At 35.8% G+C, this 22,274-nt stretch overlaps 1 long non-coding RNA gene across 1 annotated transcript; it reads left to right on the top strand.

Moving 5' to 3' along the window:
* Positions 1–20,404: 20,404 nt before the first annotated feature.
* On the top strand, positions 20,405–21,996 carry LOC120087047. Its single transcript, XR_005484409.1, has 3 exons — positions 20,405–20,610; positions 20,725–20,940; positions 21,482–21,996. It is a non-coding gene; the product is annotated as an uncharacterized LOC120087047 (long non-coding RNA).
* The last annotated feature ends 278 nt before the right edge of the window (positions 21,997–22,274 follow it).

The following is a 22,274-nucleotide window of genomic DNA, read 5'->3' as shown; positions in this document are numbered from 1 at the left end:
CCATTAGGGGATTTACTTCAGCAAACGGGGAGAGGGGGAGTTAACGTAACTCTTTCCTCCTCGCCCTCTTATTCCTTCTCTACGTAAAACAAAGTATGCAAGATAGAAAAGAAAAATCTCCATGCACTTGTACTCTCTCTCACTCTCATAAAAAACCAAAGAAAACTCCCTCGGCCAAAATTCTCTTGAAGCTTAGACTTCTTTTCCTTATTTCCTGAGAATAACGGACTTTGACTGGTGGAATAATTCTTGGGTTTTTACAGTAGCATTGATCGTGACCTTGGAGGGAATTGCTTGAAGAATTATTGGTACTTCAAAGGTAACATTCTTCATCCTTGATTTTTCTAGATTGAAAAATCAATATGCTTGGCTTATTTTTTTTTTTTTGTAAAAATTAATTTTGAATTTTTCCAATCCCTGTTCAGAGAAAGTAGGACCAATCGTTGCCGCTTTGCGACTCAATCCCTTCATCCTGGTGAAATGTTGATCTCTTCAAGCAACTGTGTTACAAAGAGAGATTAATCATTCTGTGGTATGGTCTTATACAAACTCTTTGTATAGGACACCTCCACTCACATATCTCTATATGAACGATTAGGATCACATCGTTTGTAATATTTTACAACTATTATAAAAATTACAAAGTGAAACATATCCGTAGTGTCACTAAGATAAGGTATCCAATCTTATCCACATACTATAGACCATTTAGGTTCTTACCTAAACATGATCTACCTGTATGTCAATCAATACATATTTAAGTTACATAAAATAACCTTGGATCTTAGTTTATTGGATTGGGTTAATGCTAACTAAATATTGAATAAAACAACATCTTATTTTATTATATAAATAATTCGTACATAAAGCTTACAAACTATGAAACCCACGAGTTTTCGGACATCAACCCCAACACAACCACCTCCAACGACCAACTCCAATGATCACCTCCGACAGCCAACTCCAATAGCATTCATCCATCATAATTGATAGTCAAATCTAGCAACCTCTAATGGTGGCCACTCCACCAACTTCGACTACCATTATTTTAATTATAACTATTACAAATTTGGGTTTTGTTGACGTACGAGCTTTTTTGTTTTGTTGACGCTCATGACATAAAACCATAAAAAACCCTAATTTAATTAAATATACATATAAAATACCAATAAATTTTTATATTTAAGTTGATACACAAAATTGTCAATATTTGTTGACACAAAAGTACGTAAGTTCCATCAAACGTTGAATTTCTGTTTTTTTATTAGTTCATAGTATTTTATAGTTCTTTATAGTAATATAAAATCACTATTATCATGTAAGAAATCAAACAAACTTGTATGTAAATACACTTTGGAGAAAAAATTGTTAGACACATGAGTGTTTTTATTTTAAAAAGTTATTATCAAAAGTGTTAAAATAAAAATGACTTAACTAGAAATGTCACATGCATAAATTTGTAAAATGATTACTTATTTTTTTTTTCTAAAAAAATTGAAATGCATAATCCAAAAGTAAACCCTAAACTCCATTTCCGAAAACCGATCATAACAATACATGTTTGCTTAAAAAGCAATAAAATAAAGCGCAATCTATAGACTATTAAAAATATATTTAGAATTATTGAATAAAAATGTTTTTCAAAAAAATAATCATCATAAAAACAGATTGTTTATGTAAAAAAAAACTGCACAGATACCTCTGATATATGGACTCAGCACCCCAAACACCCAAAATACAAACATATGAACTTCATAGACACATAAACTCTACAGACATACGAAATCTAGACATATGAACTTAACTTAGCATGCCAAACAGCCTCTAGTGAGAAGCTTTTGTGGAAGAGAGAGAATAAAGAAATAGATAGTTTGAACCACGTCAGAATGAATAGGAAATGAAGGAGGTGGAGAGTAATGTAAGAGTACTTTTTTCGTTTTAATATATCATTAAAATTTGGGTGAGATTTCCAGTTACAAACACCTCAATTATTTTAAAAATGACTTAATTTTAAAAATTAAACACTTTAAAAGTAATCCAAACGCATTCTATAATTTAATAATTCCAAACACATTCCTCCAATTTACGCACTTATTTTTATTTAAACAAATTTTATTTTGAATAAAAAGAGTTGAATATGGACATTTAATATTTATTAATTAGGACAAACTAGATAAATTATCATTTACTAAATTTAAAAGTTTTGGTAGGAAATCTATGACTGAAAAAATTACAATAAAACACAAAATATTAGACTATTTGCAAAAAATGATACAATTTTAACCTTTATCATTACATATCACTAACAGACACATATTGTCACACTCCCTCTCGAACTTACCTCTTTCACCTGGAACGAGGCGTAAAGATGGCAGATACCATCTTTTTGTGGTACCTACTGCCCACTTCAACCTGTTTTGTTTAGAAACCTCTTAGCCAAGTAAGTATAACAACAACTTTTTGGCTTAACTTATTTTATTACAAACCAATATAATGTTTATACAATTCTAGATCTAACTTAGATAACTCTAACTCTTAAGTTACAAAACTCATAAAGAATAGACCTTAATCCAGAAGTGTGGCTACAATGTAGAAAACCTTGACCTCAAATGGCACCCCAGAACTTCTTTCTTACGCTACCTAGGAAGAAAGACATAAAAGAAAAGAATGAGCTAAGAGTCCAGTGAGTGGTAAACAAATTACAGAGTTTCTTTCAACCCTTAAGAGTAAAAGCTCGATGACATCATATCAACACCACGAGTTTACTATTCAAACCTCAAGCTTGAATGTATACATTTCATGCTATCCCTACACATATGATAGGCAATTAACCATATTTCCCTATGTACACAAGATCTACCTCATGTGAGCTCAGAAACTATACCCGTCGTCCCTCTGACCATCCCACATGTGGTTCTTCCTACAGGCTTAAGGACTAAGCCTTACAAACATCTGACCATCCTATGAGTTTTTGCCATAAGTTGAAGAACTAGGTCTTATGACCCTCTGACCATCTCGTGCAGTGTATTCTTTATCACCCTACAAATTACACATATACATCTATGGAAATTCACAACAACGTCTAAAGAAATACCACTTACTATTTGTTAGTGAAAATTCCCCTCTTTCACAAGCTTTTCACTTCTTGGTTCTTTCCTGGATCTCAGACCTACATTAGCCCAATTTTAGCTCAGAATCTCATGTTTAGGGCTAGAATAACCTCAAAATACCTTCTTGGCCCTAGATATAGCTGATCAACTCCAAAAGACGTGAAATTAGGCCTTGGAACAACCTAGGAAAGCAGTGGCCACAATGTAACCATTGGCAACCTTATGTATGCAATGTTATGTACCAGACTTGACATTTGTTATACAGTAGGGATTGTCAATGGATATCAATCAAATCCAAAATTAGATCACTAGACAGCGGTCAAAACGATCCTTAAGTATCTATGGAGAACGAATTTCTATATGCTCGTGTATGGTGCTAAGGATTTGATCCTTACAGGATACACTGACTTTGATTTTACGACTAATAAAGATTCAAGGAAATTCACATCAAGATCGTTGTTCACTCTGAATGGATGAGTTATAATATGGTGCAACATTAAACAAGGTTGTATTGCAGATTCCACCATGGAGGCTGAGTTTGTAGCTGCCTGTGAAGTTTCTAAAGAAGTCGTTTGGATCAGAAAATTTCTCACAGATTTGGAAGTTGTTCCAAATATGTCTAAATATGTCTTTGCCCATCACATTTTATTGTGATAACAGTGGTGTTGTGACAAACTCCAAAGAACCTTGTAGCCTCAAACGTGGAAAGCATATAGAGCACATGTATCATCTTATTAGAGAGATTGTGCAACGGGGAAATGTGATCGTCACAAAGATTGCCTCGGAGCATAATATTGTTGATTCATTTACAAAGGCCCTCATGGCTAAAGTTTTTTAGAGTGACGTGGAGGGTCTGGGTCTATGAGATATGAGTCATCTAAGCTAGGGAAAGTGAGAGATTTTAATGGGTATATTGTATGCCCTAGTTCATTATATTGTATATTAATACTTTACTTTCCCACTCATCTTTTATTTTATTTTGATACATTCCACTTGAAGGAACTCTAAAACTAGAGAACCAATGAGCGGAAGCGGATTGTTCCAAACTCCATTGTGAAAGAAAATAAAACATTTACAATCAAACAAATAGATTATGCATTAATATAAGTTACAACATGCTCTTAACAAAGTTACAAAGGATCGAGCAGACAATACCTTTGAAGAACCCTTTCTTCTGGTATTTCCTCGATCAATCATCAACGTGTCCAATAGCACAAACGCAACGAGCAATTGGAAGATCCTCGATCACCAGTGAGTACAACTCAATCCTCGATCCTCGAACCTCGAACAGAAATCGACACCACCACAAGGTTACCTTGGTATTTTCAGTGTGAGAATCTAGAAGCTATGGGCTCTATATGGATAGAGCGATCAAGTAAAAGATAGAGCGATCATGTAGAAGATATCAGTCTATCGTATAGACTCGATCCTCGATCGTGTAGTAATAGGCATTATCGTATAGTGAACTCAATCTATATCATTTAGCCTCTCAACAAGCAATCTGATTACTTGATGTGTGTAGCGTGTAATGAATAATGAAAACTATTTTTCTTCTTTATCCACAGTTGCAATAAACCGTCTAAAACCATCCACTAAGGTTGGTTATCAGAGAAAGAGAAAACTAATTATCTCATAATTAATATATTATAAATAAATACAATAACTAACTTATCATATTATATTTATAACCCATAGTTTTAATATTGCATCATATGCAATATATAAACCATAGTTCTTTTTCTCTTTTTATGGAATTTAATATCAATCATATTTACATTAATTCCTCCAATCAAATATTGTATCAAATACATTATATCAATTATATCATATATAATTGAATTAATTTAATTATATCATATATAATCAAATTTTCTCTTGTTAATTTGAACACTTCAAACTAACCCAAAAACTAATTCTCAACTTGAATCCATTAAGCTACCAAAGGGACCTTATGGACATTGGCTTGAAGCTCCAACGATATTTGAATAACTGGCTAAACTCTTTAATCACGATTTCCACCATCTGTTAACTGTCAGGCACTCCACTAAAGACCGACAACTGCACTGTTCGCACTACAGATTTATTTTTGTGTCCATTGGATATACCAATCAATAGTACGACCTTCACAAATCGCTCGTAAGAACAGTTGGGCCAATTTACCTTTTTGCCCTTGTAGTTAGATCTGACTCCTTAAGTACCATTAATTCCTCTAAGAAGCAATAGATCATAATCCCACTATGACTAAACCTTTTCGGGCCAAGAGAAGTTGGCGCCACATTGTTCAAGCCCTGAAATCATCCCTTAAGGGAGCAATGTTGTAACAACTCAAATTGTATACAAAACACTATAGGAAATTAAATAATAAATGTTAATTAAGGTTTAAGATTAAATCTAGTTATTATAAACAAGTTCTAAATTTAAGCCACTAAGTTTAAAATTTGGCCTATAAAATCTTATTGGTCATTAAATAAATAACAAAATAATATTGATTTGAAAATTAAACAAATATCCAAGTAAGGGGAAAAATCTAGAAAATAAATAATACAATATATAAAACATTTTGAAGAAAATGGAAAATGATCATTAATATAATAAATTAATATGTAGAAGGTTTAAGATAGTAATGGTACATTTTTTTTAAAAAAGATAAATATAAAAAAGATAAACATAAAAAAAAAAAAAAAAAAGAAGAAAGAGATAAATATAAAAGTAGATAAACTTTAAAAGAAAAAAAAAAGGAAAGAAAAGACATAAATATAAAAAAGAAGAATATATATATATATATAATATATATTATATATTATATATATATAAAAGAAGAATATAAATATAAAAGAATATAAACAAAAAAAAAGAAAAAGAAAAAGAAAGAAGAAGATAAATATAAAAAAAGATGATATAAAAAAAAAAAAGAAAAAAGAAAAAAGAAAAAGAAGATAAACAAAAAAAGATAAATATAAAAGAAGATAAACAAAAAAAAAAGAATAAATTTGAAAGAAGATAAACAAAAAAAAAAAGATAAATATAAAAGAAGATAAACAAAAAAAAAAAAAGATAAATATAAAAGAAGATAAACAATAAAAAAGAAAAGATAAATATACAAAAGATAAACGAAAAAAAAAACAAGAAGAAAGAAGATAAATATAAAAGTAGATAAACGTTAAAAAGAAAAAAAAGGAAAGAAAAGAACAAATAATATAAAGAAGATAAATATATGATATATATATATATATATATATTATATATAATATATATATAAAGAAGAAGATAAATATAAAGGAAGATGAATATAAAAAAAAAGAACAAAAAAAAAAGATAAATATAAAAGAAGATAAACAAAACAAAAAAAAGATAAATATAAAAGAAGATAAACATAAAAAAAAGTATGATAAATAAAAGAAGTACTAACGATTAAAAAAAAAAAGGTCGGTTAAAACTTCCCTGTAAATAGAGAAGATGAGGCACTTTGTTTGGCAAGGAAAAAAGATAAAAAGGAAAAAGAATCAAGTGCGTTTCAAGATCAAACCATAAGGAATAATTAGGATTACAACAAAGGTTGTAATTTATCTCACATTCTCATTAAGTGTTTTATGAGGTGTACCTTTGTTATTGTTTGCGTATAGTCAGGAGTTTGATCATTATGTGTGTGTATAAGTAAAAACATGCGCTTTCTATAACTAACACCATAGGTATTTATTTATAACAATAAGTTGTTACCCCAATAGATATTGATTGTACAATCGTTCAGTGTTTTACAAACTACAGATCTCATGTATTTACTCTCGGTAATAGAGTAATTAGTGTACGCTCCCAATCAGCCAACATTTTCATTGTTCTTCGCTGCAGGTCAGTGCCACGTTGTATGGTTCTGCTACCTTCCAAGCTATCTCAGTCCGCTCGAACCAATATACGTTATGTTTATGCTAGGGACTAGTAGGGTATGTATGATTGCACCCCTCTAGTCCAATCTTACATTTATGCTAATGGTTGAGGTTGGATGTGGCTCTGGCTCAACTGATTGCATGACCCGCTAATCATCAGATGGGTTAGTTTTTGCTTAAGTCGTCATCTTCCTACCAGGGTAGAGGAACTTACGTTGAAAGCATAACCGACCACCTCATGTTATTATAAGTTTATGTTTTAGGTCCCAATCATATGTTTTCATGACATGTTGCATGTGACTGTGCATTTGGTCACTACCTTAAGTGATAACTACTTACTGGGTATATTATATACTCATTATATTCTAGAACTTTGTAGGTAAGAACACAACGTAGGTGGCATAACCAGACGCCGCTCAAGGGGTCAACCATCAAACTCATTATTTCGGTCATATATGTATTTTGTTATTCTACGCTAATGTTTTATGGATCTTGATGTTTTGTAAAATAAACTTTTTGTATAGTTTTGCTACTTAATTAATAAAATTTTAGACATGTGCTTTTGAATTTTTTTACCAAAACACATCTCATGATAGAAAAACTTTAAGTATGCATGTCGTAGCGGTCGGACCTTATTATGTAAGGGTCTGGTTGTTATAAATTTATCTACTTACCCCTGCTTTGGGGAAGGAATGAATTCCATCTTATGTAGTTGAGTTCCCGGCTCCCCAATCAGATGAATCCCCAAAGTGGTAGGTTTGACTCGGCTATCCGGTCACTCGCACCCATGCAAATCAAAGGACCGCCCTCATAGGCAGAAGTTCACGACTCACTTAGGATTAAGGTCATGTTACCTATGGTCATCCTAGTGAAATGAAATCTGTCATGAACGATGTTTTATAACGAGACTAAACATTTCATGGTCGGTCTTATACAAACTTCTTTGTATAGAGCATCCCCTTCCGTATGTCTAATAAAAAAATAATCAGGATCAGACCATTTGTAGCACTTTACAACATTTGTAACACCTATAAAGTGGGCCACACTCATAGTGTCACCAGGATAAGGTATCTCTCCTTTATCCATATACTACAGACCATTTAGGTTATCACTTAAAGCATAATCCACTTGTATGTCTCCACATACATGCATTGAATAAAATGAAGGAACTCTTATGCATGAGTACCTATGAGTGGAAGCGGATCTTTCCAAAGACATTGTGATAGAATTACCACATTTACATTCAAATAAACAGATATGCATCATACTGTAAAATTGCAGACATGCTTGGAGAATAAACAACATAGAGAACAAGGAAAAATACAAGTTAAAGACTCTCTTCAGAAGAAATCTCGCTCTCTCCAAGGAACGGGTGTTCTCCCTCTCGCAGGAATGTCAAACTATCGTTCAGCAATACTCTAGTCGTCTACCACGAACGACCTCCATACGAATAGATGAATAAGGGGACGACACCACCACTTGGAACCTTTAGTATTATCGGTGTGAGAATCCAAAGAGTGGGTTCTGTTCGGATTTAGTAGAGGGGAGGAGGAAAAGTGATCGTATACAACGATCAAGCAAGTGGGAGTAAGCTACATCTATCGTATAAAGAAAGTGCTTGATCGTTTAGATGAAGTACACAATTGTGTAAGAAAAGGGTGGCAATCGTCTATACGATCATTTAGTAAATGCTCGGGCACTAGACGATCATTTAGAAAAAGGTAGGCAATCGTTTAGAAGATGGCGCGCGAGTGTAAGCGATCGTGTAGTAAATGTGAGCTATCGTATAGTCTTTCAATTTACTAAGCGATAGGCAGCAAACACTTTTGTGAGCAATAATTAACTGTGTTCTTTGCAAAATGAAAACAATTTTAATTTTATTTTCCAGTTACAAAAATCGATTGGAACTTCGCACTAATGAACATTTACGGAGAAAACGGCGTCCAATTATCCTATAATTTTCCAATTAAAAAATAATAAATGTAATCATACTATATTCATTAACCTATAGTTTAATATCATATATCAACCATAGTATTTTCTCCTCCACTAGATATAAACCATATTTATATCCATTTTCCTCCAATTAATGTATCTCATACATAAAGTCAATAATATCATATATAATTAACTAGTTCAATCATATCATATATAATTGAACTCCCTCTTGTCAATTTGAACATTTCAAATTGACCCAAAAACTGATTCTCATTTTGAATCCATTGAGCTACCAAGGAGACCTTATGGACCTATGGCTCGAAGCTCTAACGGTACGTGAATAGTTGACTAAACTCTTTAGCCACGAGATCCACCATCTGTCAACTGCCAGACACTCCACTAAAGACCGACAACTGAACTCTCCTTACTATAGATATAATTTTGTGTCCATCGGATATAACCAATCAACAGTATGATAACACTTCACAGATGCTTGTAAGTACAGTTGGGCCAATTTACCATTTTACCCCCTGTCTCTTATACACATCTAGATGTGTATAAGAGACAGAATCAAAAGAATCTCCAAAGTGGTAGGTTTGAGTCGGTGACCTGGCCATTCGTACCCATGCAAATTAAAGGGCCGCCCTCAAAGGCAGGAGTTCCCAACTCACTCAGGATTGAGGTCATGTTACCTATGGTCATCCTAGTGAAGTGAAGTCTTTGTTATGAATGGTGTTATATAACGAGACTTTAATACTTTGTCGTTAGGTCTTATATAAACTCTTTGTATAGGATCTGTCTCTTATACACATCTAGATGTGTATAAGAGACCTGGCCATTCGTACCCATGCAAATTAAAGGGCCGCCCTCAAAGGCAGGAGTTCCCAACTCACTCAGGATTGAGGTCATGTTACCTATGGTCATCCTAGTGAAGTGAAGTCTTTGTTATGAATGGTGTTATATAACGAGACTTTAATACTTTGTCGTTAGGTCTTATATAAACTCTTTGTAAAGGACACCCCCGCTCGCATGTCCCAACATGAATGATCAGGATCAGACCATCTGTAGAAAGTCACAACACTTGTAACAATTCTACAAAGCGGGTCGTATCCGTAGCATTATCAGGATAAGGTTTCTCTCCTATATCCATATACTACAGACCATTTTGGTTATCGCTTAAGACATGATCCACATGTATGTCACCGCATACATGCTTAAGTTACATAATGACAACTAGGGATTTTAGTTTATTGATTTGTGGTAAAGAAAATAAAACATCCAACGTGCAAAGTCAAGTAGTGAAGAAAATATCATACATTATACATTACAAGCATTCGTACAAACTGTGTTTATAAACTACAGGACACGAAACTTTAGGGCATCATCCCCAACAATCTTCCATTTATCCTAAAGTGAGTGGGGTGTAGAAAAACTAGTAGAAAACAATAAACTAGAGCACTAAGGCCCAGTACTTAAAAATCTCCCACTTGTCCTAGTCTAGTCAGGGGCGGTCCCATAGACCCATATTCTGAAGGTGACCCTCAAATACTGTAGCCGTGAGAGCCTTCGTAAACGGATCAGTAACTTTGTGCTCCGAAGCGATCTTTGTCACAAGCACGTCCCCTCAATGCACTATCTCGTGGATCAGATGATACTTCTCTCTGTGTGTCTTCCGCGCTTGTGACTCCCAGGCTCCTTGGAGTTTGTCACAACACCACTATTGTCACAATAGAGGCTGATGGGCCTAAACATATCAGGAACCACTTTCAGCTCTGTCAGAAACTTCCTGAGCCAAATGACCTCCTTAACAGCTTCACAGGCCGCCATGTACATGGCTTCCATAGTGGAGTCGGCGATGCACCTCTGCTTAGTGCTTCACCACACTACAGCTCCTCCGTTATAACCTGTCTCTTATACACATCTAGATGTGTATAAGAGACAGCCCACAGCGTAGCAGATGTCATGCCTAGTACAGAGCATAGCGTACATCAAACTGCCAACGGAAGATGCATATGGGACCCGTCTCATCTCCTCAACCTCTTGAGGCGTCTTAGGACCTGTCTCTTATACACATCTAGATGTGTATAAGAGACAGGTCTGGCCTAGTACAGAGCATAGCGTACATCAAACTGCCAACGGAAGATGCATATGAAACCCGTCTCATCTCCTCAACCTCTTGAGGCGTCTTAGGACACATGTCCTTAAACCTGTCTCTTATACACATCTAGATGTGTATAAGAGACAGGCCTAGTACAGAGCATAGCGTACATCAAACTGCCAACGGAAGATGCATATGAAACCCGTCTCATCTCCTCAACCTCTTGAGGCGTCTTAGGACACATGTCCTTAAACAAAGTGACTTCATGCCTTAACGGCAGTAGGCCCATTTTGGAGTCTTGCATCGAGTACTTGAGCAACATCTTGTCAATGTACAATGCCTGAGAAAGTGCTAACACTTTGTTCTTACGATCCCAAAAGATCTGTATACCCAGAAAAAGCTTAGCCTCTCCAAAATATTTCATTTGGAATTGGGTCGCTAGCTAGTTCTTAACTACAATCAGTAGACCTACATCATTCCCAATGAGTAGGATATCGTCTACATACAACACTAAGAAAACTACTGAACCATTAACGATCTTCTTGTAAACACAAGGTTCATAAACGTTTTGGTCAAAGCCATACAATTTGATCGCAATATCAAACCGAATGTTCCAAGATCGAGACGCCTGTTTCAGCCAATAAATGGACCGATTCAATTTGCAAACTTTTTGCTTTTGACCTTGGGCAATGAATCCCTCGGGCTGCACCATGTAAATGGTCTCCTCAAGATTGCCATTGAGACAGGCCGTCTTGACGTCCATTTTCCATATCTCATAATTATAATAAACGGTAATGGACATGAGAACGCATGTCGACCTTAACATGGCAACAAGAAAGAAAATCTCCTCATAGTCGACTCCCTCTACCTAGGTATAACCCTTTGCCACAAGTCGAGCCTTGAAGGTTTGCACCATCCCATCAACACCCTATTTCCTCTTGTAAATCCATATACAACCTATAGGTCTTACCTCATCAGGCTAATCTATAAGATCCCATACTGAGTTGAAGTACATGGACTCCATCTCGAGATCCATGGCTTTGACTCATTCATCCTAATCAACATCCTCCATTGCCTTCTGATAAGACAACGAATCCTCAACATCACCATCAACTACCATATCCAGGATTTCCGTGAAACCCACATAGCGAACAGGTGGGTTCGCAACCCTTTCACTACGTCGAGGTTCCCTCAACTCTTGAGGTGGAACCGACCTACCAAATGAACTATCGTCAACAACTCTTGCTAATGAAGCAGGCCCTTCAATAACTCTTGTTGAAATTTCAATAGTTTTGTTGGAAAGCTCACGTAGCACGACTTTACTACGTGAACTATGCTGCCTAATATGATCCTCCTCTAAAAAAGTAGCATTCATGGAAACAAACACCCTATTTTCTAACGAATCATAAAAGTAACCCCCTCGTGTACCTTTGGGGTAGCCTACAAAGAGGCACAACCTCGACCGTGGTTCCAATTTCTTTGGATTTGCCTCAAGCACATGTGTTGGGCAACCTCATATGCGAAAGTGACATAAACTAGCTTTATGCCCGTTCAAAAACTTCAGAGGTCTTCTCGCAACACTCTTGAAAGAAACAAAATTGAGTATGTATACCGTAGTCTCCCCTGCGATAAGGAAGCGTAACTCATCATCGAGCGAACCATGTCCAACAAGGTTCTGTTTCTCCTCTCTGCTACACCATTCTGCTGAGGCGCATCCAGTGCTGAGAATTGGGAAACAATTCCATGTTCTATCAAATAGTTCTGGAATCCTGAATCCAAAAACTCTTCACCTCGATCTGATCGAAGTGTTTTAATTTATCTATCCAATACATTTTTAACTTCAGTCTTGAACTCTTTGAACTTTTCAAATGCATCAGAATTTCGTTGCATCAGATAAACATACCCATACCTAGAGTAATCATCGATAAAACTGATAAAATACTCATAGCCTCCTCGAGCTCACACATTCATAGGACCACAAAGGTCAGAATGTACTAACTCAAGAGGCTCTTTGGCTCGATATTCTTTTCCAGTAAAAGGACTTTTAGTCATCTTACCCTCAACGAAAGATTTGCACACCAGTAAAGAATTTTCTTCTAACTCACTTAGAAGACCATTCTTCACCGATCTCTCAATCCTATTGAGATTGATGTATCCTACAGTGCCAAAGTTGGACATTTTTTTTGGAGAAATTCTTTGACGTTTAGATTCAGTTACGACAGATTTAAGCATCTCTATGTTATGGAGGAAACTTAAAGCTAATGGTCTTAGCACATACAAGTTATTTTCCAGTTTAGCTGTATAAATCTCAATTCTATCTTTATGAATAAACACTTTATCCACATTAAACGAAAGAGTGTATTTACATTGTAACAGATACTTTATAGAAATTAAGTTCCTTTTTAACTCAGGCACTACAAAAACATCTTTTAAAAAGAAGAAATCTATTATGTAAAGTTAACTGGATTCCTCCCATTGCCACAGCTGATACGACGTGTCCGATGCCTACTCGCATCGTCATCCCACTAGCCTCCAGATGTTGCTAGGATCAAATCCCCTAAAAAGAAGAACAAACGTGATTAGTGGCGCCCGAATCAATTATCCAAGCAGAATCATCATTCTCAACTAAGCAAGTTTCTAGAACAAATAAATCATATTTACCTTTGTCTGCCTTGGGCTTAGCCTCGGCTGTCTTCCTTTCCTTCAACCAACGAAGAAAATTCCTCTTCCAATGTCCGTCCTGGTTGTAGTGGAAACATTTTCCTTGTTCAACCGGCGGCAGACGCCTCATCGGGGCGACATGTGGTGGGTTAGCAGGCGTTTTCCCTTTCCTCTTACCACCCTTCTTCTTCTTCCCCTTTCCAGAGTTAGAAGTAGAAGGTGCAGACTTCGTTCCTGAGGTCGAACATCGATGGAACGTCCTAGAAGACAAGGCAACATTTGCCTCACCCCTTTTTCTGTCCTTACTTTTCAGTAAAGATTGGTATGTCTACAACTCATTGAGGAGAGTTATAAAGGTATATTCCACTTTGTTAAGAATCGCATTGCTAACAAAGTGGAGGAAGCTCTCCAGCAATGAATGCAAGATTATGCTAACCTGACTGCCCTCATCGATTCTAAAACCATTCATCTCGGCCACATTAAAGTGGACAATCATGTTAAACACATGTTCACGAACAGAGGTGCCTTCCTCCATTTTGGAGTTGAAGATGTATTTCAGAGCCTCGTGCTTGAGCTGTCCAGATAGTTGTCCGAAAATCCCCCACAGGGACTCCATGATCTCACGTGTTGAGACCATGGGCTCATGCTTCTTGGCCAACACGTCACTAAGACTGGCCAAGATATAGACTCGGGCCTTCTCGTTTGCTTGTGTCCATCACTCGTACACCTCCCGAACATTTCAAGCGGTGTTTGGAGCTGGAAAAGGAGGACAGACCTTTGTAAGGTCAAACATGAGATCCTCAATGATGAGTATCGTCATGATCATATGTTTCAAACTCGAATAGTTGTCGCCAGACAGTTTTTCGGTGCTTAACAATGCAATTGTGGTTGTAGCCATTTTTAAAACCGTTGCTGAAAAAACAAACATACTTTTATAAGATTTTGCTAAACCAAATTTTAACCAATTAATTTTAGTAAAATAGTTTCTAAGTACCATAAATGTTTAAAACTTCTATTTTGCAATGATGCCTCAGCGAGGTAGGACAAACGTCACCGATGGGGTGATTAAATGCCCCTTCACTGCGATGAGACATTAGATCAAATAAAGAAACGCGCAAAACTGCCATCCTATAGGGGGACACTCCTAGGGTGTCTCGAGGCGATGCACATAAGCTTTATTCAACCTAACGAGAGAGACCGTGGGACATGCTGTCGCACTTCCTACTCCTACCTACTATGAACATTCTCTCCATCCTCCTTGATATTGATGTACCCAAACACCATCCTTTAAGAGGACACTCCCAGGGTGCCACAAGGTCGAAGATAGGTCTCACGGTGTGAAAAATAAGGGAGAAATGCAAGAGGTTTAAATGAAGCATCATATGGCCCAAGTACCTCCCACTGAATGTTCTACTTAGGGGTTCATTAACCTAGATAATTCGGCTACTGATTTTAGTCTAAATCATTTTTTTTATGCCGCTCAAAAACAACTTTAACTCTTTAATGGACTGTCCTTAACCTTGCATGCATGCATCAAATCTATCTAATTCACCTTTCTAAGTAGGTTTCTAGGTAGGGGTGCTCCATTTCCATCACCTTAAATACCCCAGCCTAGACAGAACCCGCCTTAAACAAAAGGTCCCTTATAGAAAGATTTGCTACACTTTAACCTTTTATTAGTCAATTTAATCCTATTAAACTGATTAAAACATTAAAGCCTAAGTTTTCTAATCATATTAGAACCGTGATCTTAGGTCTATCTCATCCATGTTTTCAAACATTTTTAAAACCATGATTTAAACCTAAGTTGACATGGATACCTTTCTTATAGTTTTTAGTTCTAATTTCCTTATAATGTTGATAAAAGAAACAACTAAAACCATACATTTCCACACAACGAGGTATTTATAACGCTTATAAATTTTACCTATGTGTCATACTTTATGCAATGTTCGGTCATTACTATACACAAGTTTTACATACATGTAACAACCAAGCACACATGCTTTCCATGCACCCTTATACTATAACAATTACAATATAAAGATGATGCATGTCAATGCTTTATGCATGCATAAATATAACTCTTATATTATATAATGCATAAGCATGCTCTTATGTAATTTAAATCATGCTTCTCTAAATCATAACAATTATAATAAAGAGATGATGCATGACCAATGTATAACCTAAGGTGGGATTTTTCTATATGGAATACCATATGACATATAAATAAAACATACATCCTATGTATACTAATGCAGATTAATGGACCGGGATGAACCACCTCAAAACTGGAATGAAAAACTCTTATCTATTACAATTTTCCACTGAGCAAACCGGTTCACACGTGAACCAGGTCTTGAAACGTCGAACGAAGCTCCCATCGTTTAGTAAACGCCTCCAAATAAATGATTGTGTAGCGCACAAGACAAAAACGAGTGGATGTTAAACAATCGTTTAGATGACAACGAAGCTGCAAAGCCCAATCGTCTAGACAATCGCTTAATAGAAAAAGGTAAACGATTTACTCCACGATCGTTTAGTAAATACTACACCTGTCTCTTATACACATCTAGATGTGTATAAGAGCAAAGCCCAATCGTCTAGACGATGACTTAACATGTGAAAGGTAAACGATTTACTCCACGATCGTATAGTCAGTAACTAAGCGATGAAGCTTGCTGAGATATACGATCGTCTAATGCACGAGTGTAAAACAGACCCCGGGTATTTGATACTCAACGATAGTCTACCCCATCGTCTACATGACTTAACCAACGCTTGGTCGTCTTCATCTTCAAAGGATAGCAACTCTTGCTACGAAGCTTCTTCACGAACGACTCACAGACTCCAACAACTTTGAAATTATAGACTCGATAGTAGGTAATTAAGCCCAAAAACGCAGAGGCCTTTACATCCCAGAAACTTCATTAATACACACATCCACAAACAATTTAATGATTAAACAAAGAGTAGACATGCTTTTACCCACCGAGAATGTAAACGCAATTCTTTGCATCAATGAATTTGGAATATCAGAAACCTGGCTTTGATACCAATTGAAGGAACTCTTATGCAAGAGTACCTATGAGTGGAAGCGGTTCTTTCTAAAGACATTGTGACAGAATTACCACATTTACATTCAAAAAAACAGATATGTATCATACTGTAAAATTACCGGCATGTTTTAAGATAAACAACCAAGAGAACAAGGAAACTTACCAGTTGAAGACTCTCATTAGCAGAAATCTTGCTCTCTCCAAGGAACATAAACTCTATCTCTTGCTGGAACGTCAAGCTATCGTTCAGCAAAACTCCAGTCGTCTACCACGAATGGCTTCCACACATACAGATGAAGAAGGGGACAACACCACCACTTGGAACCCTTAGTATTCTCGATGTGAGAATCCAAAGATTGGGTTCTGTTCGGATTTGGTAGAGGCGAGGAAGAAAAAAGATCGTATACAACGATCAAGAAAGTGGGAGTAGGTTGCATCTATTGTATAGACAAAGTGCCTGATCGTTTAGATGAAGTACACGATCGTGTAGGAAAAGGGTAGTGATTGTCTATACGATCGTTTAGTAAATGCTCGGACGCTAGAAGATCGTTTAGGAAAAGGTAGGCTATCGTTTAGAAGACGCATGTAAGCAATTGTGTAGTAAATGTGAGCTATCGTATAGTCTTTCAATTTACTAAGCGATAGGTAGCAAACACTTTTTGAGCAATTAACCGTGTTCTTTGAAAAATGAAAAAAAAAAAATCATTTTATTCTTCAGTTACGAAAACCAATTAGAACTTCACACTAATGCACATTTACAGAGAAAACAACGGCCAATTATCCTATAATTGGCCAATTAAAAAATAATAAATATAATCATATTATAATCATATTAAATACATTTCCCTCATATTAATGTATCTCATACATAAAGTCAATCATATCATATATAATTAACCAATTCAAATATATCATATATAATCAAACTCCATCTTGTCAATTTGAACATTTCAAACTAACCCAAAAACTAATTCTCAACTTGAATCCATTAAGCTACCAAGGGGACCTTATGGATCTATGGCTTGAAGCTCCAACGGTACATAGATAGTTGACTAAACTCTTTAGCCACGAGATCCACCATCCGTTAGCTGTCAGGAATTCCACCAAAGACCGACAGCTGAACTCTTCTTATCACAGATATATTTTTGTGTCCATCGAATATGACCAATCAACAATACGATAACCCTTCACAGATGCTCGTAAGTACAACTGGGCTAATTTACCATTTTGCTCCTATAGTTACATTTAACTCCTTAAGTACCAAAAATCCCTCTAATGAACAATACAACATAGTTCTACTATGTGTGGACACCTCTCGGGCCATGAAAAGGTATGTGGCACCACATCGTTCAAACCCCGAGATCAACCCTTAAGGGAGCAATCTATCTACTTACCCTTGCTTCGGGGAAGGAGTGAATTCCATCTTGTGTAGCTGAGTTCCCAGCTCCCGAATCAGACGAATCCCCAAAGAACCGCCGTCAAAGACAAAAGTTCCTAACTCAATCAGGATTGAGGTCATGTTACTTATAGTCATCCTAGTGAAGTGAAGTCTCTTTCATGAACGACTTTATATAACGAGACTTTAACACTTCGTGGTCAGGTCTTATATAAACTCTTTGTATAGGACGCCTCCGCTCGCATGTCCCTACATGAATGATCAAGATCAGACCATCTGTAGCAAGTCACAACACTTGTAACTATTCTACAAAGCGGGTCGCATCTGTAGTTACCAGGATAAGGTTTCCCTCCTATATCCATATACTACAGACCATTTTGGTTATCACTTAAGACATGATTCCCTTGTATATCACCACATACATGCTTAAGTTACATAATGACAACCAGTGATTTTAATTTATTATTTTTTGGTAAAGCAAATAAAACATTCAATGTGCAAAGTCAAGTAGTGAAGAAATATCATATATTATACATCACAAGCGTTCGTACAAACTGTGTTTACAAACTACATGACACGAGACTTTAGGGCATCATCCCCAACATAAAATATCTCATATTATAAATCACAAAATGTTTGTTCATACAAGTGTTTACAAACTATATGACCCTACGAGATTTAGGGCATCAACCCCAACACCATTAACTTTGGACAAGTGGGAGATTTTTGGAATTGATGTCCTAAATCTAGTGTATCTCATGGTTTGTAGTTTTGTTAACACGAACTATTTATCTAATAAAATCAGAGGTATTTTATTTGATGTTTAGACTGCATTAATTCAATCTTACAAACTAAGATCCAATATTATTTTATGAAACTTAAACATGTATGTGGAGACATACAGATGGTTCCTGTTCAAGTAATAACCTAAAAGGTTTGCAGTAAATGGATTAAGGTTAGGTGTCTTATTCTAGTAACACTGCAGATAGGTTCACTTTGTAATTGTTACGTGAGATGTAAAGTGTTACAAACAATATGAACCATATTATTCACGTAAGGACATGTAAGTGGGGGTATCCTATATAAAAGAGTTTATTCATAGACCGGGCCACGAAATAATTAGTTTCTCTTTATAACACTGTTACTTGAAGAAACCAATATTTTACTAGGACGACCAAAGGAGACCTGACCTTAATCCTTAGTGAGTTGCGAACTCCTGTTTATGACGGTAGTCCTTTGATCTGTATGGTTGAGAGTGACCATGATAGCCAACTCAATAAGCCTATCATTTAGGGGATTTATCTGATTATGGAGCTAGGAACACAACTACACAAGATGAAATACATTTCTTCCCATTCTTTGGGAAAGTTGATAAATTGCTCCCTTAATAGTTGATTTCGGGTCTGAACAATGAGGTCTGAAACTCTCATTGGCCCGAAAGGTGTTAGATTATAGTTGGATTATAAACTATTTTTTCATTACAGGAATTAGTGGTAATTAAGGAGTTAGATGTAACTGCAGCAGTAAAACGGTATTTTGACCTAGCTGTAGTTATGATCATTTGTGAAGGATCATCACTTTATCGATTGGTTATATCCATGGACATAAAAATATATCTACAGTGCAGAGAGTGCAGCTATCGGTCTTTTTTGGGAGTGATCGATAGTTAATAATATTGATTAATTGGATTAAAGAAGTTTAATCAATTAATCTCATATCATTGGAGCTTCTATTATGTAGGTCCATAAGGTTTCATTGTTAGCTCACTAGAGGATAGTAATAAGGAATTATTTAAATTATTTAAATCAAATGAGAGATTTTTATATTAATGAGATTACTATATAATGGTTAATTATAGATATGATTTATAATCCAAATATGTCAAAGAGATATATTTGAATAAGATTCAAATATTAAATTCATAAAGAGATGTATGCATATACATATGTGGTATTTATATATTAATTAACTCCATATTAAATATGATTTAACATAGTTATTTAATTGATTAATTAATGTTAATTAATTAATTAATAAATAATGGAGTTTGGAGGTTAGCACAAATATATGATATTTATGATAATTAATTAAATGTAAAATATCGTTATTTAATTAATGTGTCAATTAATTAATTAAGGGTTATTTAATTAATTAGCACTCAAGATATAAAGGAAAATTCTTGGAAAAGGGGTTAACCCTTCTCCATAAAAATATATCCTTATAGCCCATTTTTTGTAAAGGTTTTTATTACACAAAACTTAGCCTCCAAGTCTCCACCTTCTCTCAAGCTTCTCTCTAGAAATTCTCTCCTCTTTTCCTCCTCAAAGTTCTTGGAGACAACCCTCCCAAGTTCTTTAAAATCTAGAGAATAGCAAGGTAACTTTGTTGGTGGTGTCCTTCTTCATTGGAGATGTTCGAGATCGTTAATAATGGTGGAAGAGGAAAGCTAGAAGAATCAACAAAGGTGAGTTTTGATTTCTTTTGTTCTTCCTCTTTTCTAGCATGCTTATAGTTTTGTTTAAATATTTATCCTACAAATGCATGTTTCATTTTACTATTTTTGTTTCCATAAAAATAGATTATCTAAATGCAAGGCGTTCACATGTTTCCGCGGGAATTTGATTCCTTCACCTCCAACTTTGACACTTAGTCAAATTCATGCTATGCTGCCACTTAACATCCTAAGGTGTCTACCACAAAATTCTCCACTTCCTCCTTTGAAATTTGGTCCAACTAGTGCATGCATAACCTAATTCCTCAGCCATCCTGCATCCAATTGTGCCCATTTGTCAAGGTATGAGTCCAACTACTGCATTTTCCACCCTTTATACGTCTAGCATGCCACTACTAGGTGTGTGTCCAACACTTGGGCTCTTTAGAACTGTTCGTAAGTGTTTCCCTAAGAATCAATAGCTAGTCATCGTCAATCTCAGCGTCAATTATGTTTGTGTTAATATGGCTCAATGACATCATGTGCCTGACATCGTCAATGAAAATCCACTTGGTTGATGAGGATATTTTTCCTACCGATGATATTGATATCTCAGGTGAAGTTTCCCATATATCTCCTCATGTTAAAAATTGCATCATGCAGGTCAATTTCTTTGAATCACATGCAGGTCAATTTCTTTGAATCACAAGCTTTGACTATTCTCATTCAGCATTATACTAATTGCACAGTCAATGTAAATGTTATGTTTAAATTGTTGAGGCTTCCTGTTAATGTGTTGATGGGATCTCTATGTCAGGTTGATAACACCTAAAAGATGCTATCTCGTTTAGCTTAATTTGAGATTTTTATGTTTTTGAATGAGTAATTTCTATGATTTTTATAGGCATCAAACACCTAGAAGATAGCTTTGAGCGTTAATGCATAAATGAAGCCAAAGAGGACTAAAACATAGCCTTGATGAAGCAACCAAGTCAAGAAGAGGCGAAACAACAAGAACGCCCCTGCAAAATGGGTGTTGTAGTGCCTATGTGCGCTACTGCGCAACACCCTTCACAGGTACACAGTGCCTCGATGCTACAGGCACGCAAGTATCCTAGCACTGCGGATGCCAGTCCTCGCCAATGCGGCATTGTGCACAGTGTTGCACCACCGCCCATCGGTCTAAATACCATTTTCTCTCACTTTCTTAGTGCGTCTCTCATTCATCCATCATCCTGTCAGCTCCCAATCCGATTCTCTCCTCCCCTCCTCTTTTCCTCTACTTTTACTGAGTTTTTTTAGCATTTTGGATTGTAATTTAAACCCTCGACTGGATTAGTGGCTAAGGTAGGTTTGCTAGCACTTAGGAGTAGGAGGAACCCATTTGTATTGATTATACGGATTTTCTGTTAATTCATATTTCTCACTGAATTCTTGTGGTTTTTCTCCTATTTGAACTTCCATGCTTAGTTGTATGCATGTTAGATTTGATCATTCTTGCATATAAACTTTGTGAAACTAAAGATTAACTTGTGGTCGATGACAATTAGCTATGAGTTTAATCATCAAGTAACAATAAACTGTATATTGAGTGTGCGGCATGCACGACAAAACCAACATCATATAGTTGACTTCATCAACTTAAGATGAAGAACAAAATCGATTAGTAAATTAGGCATTTCCTAGTGGTTAACCAT

The sequence above is a fragment of the Benincasa hispida genome, chromosome 9 (genome assembly GCF_009727055.1).
Source record: "Benincasa hispida cultivar B227 chromosome 9, ASM972705v1, whole genome shotgun sequence".
Classification (NCBI taxonomy): Eukaryota; Viridiplantae; Streptophyta; class Magnoliopsida; order Cucurbitales; family Cucurbitaceae; genus Benincasa; species Benincasa hispida.
Note: the sequence above shows the minus strand (reverse complement) of the source record. Positions and strands in the feature narration are given on the sequence as shown.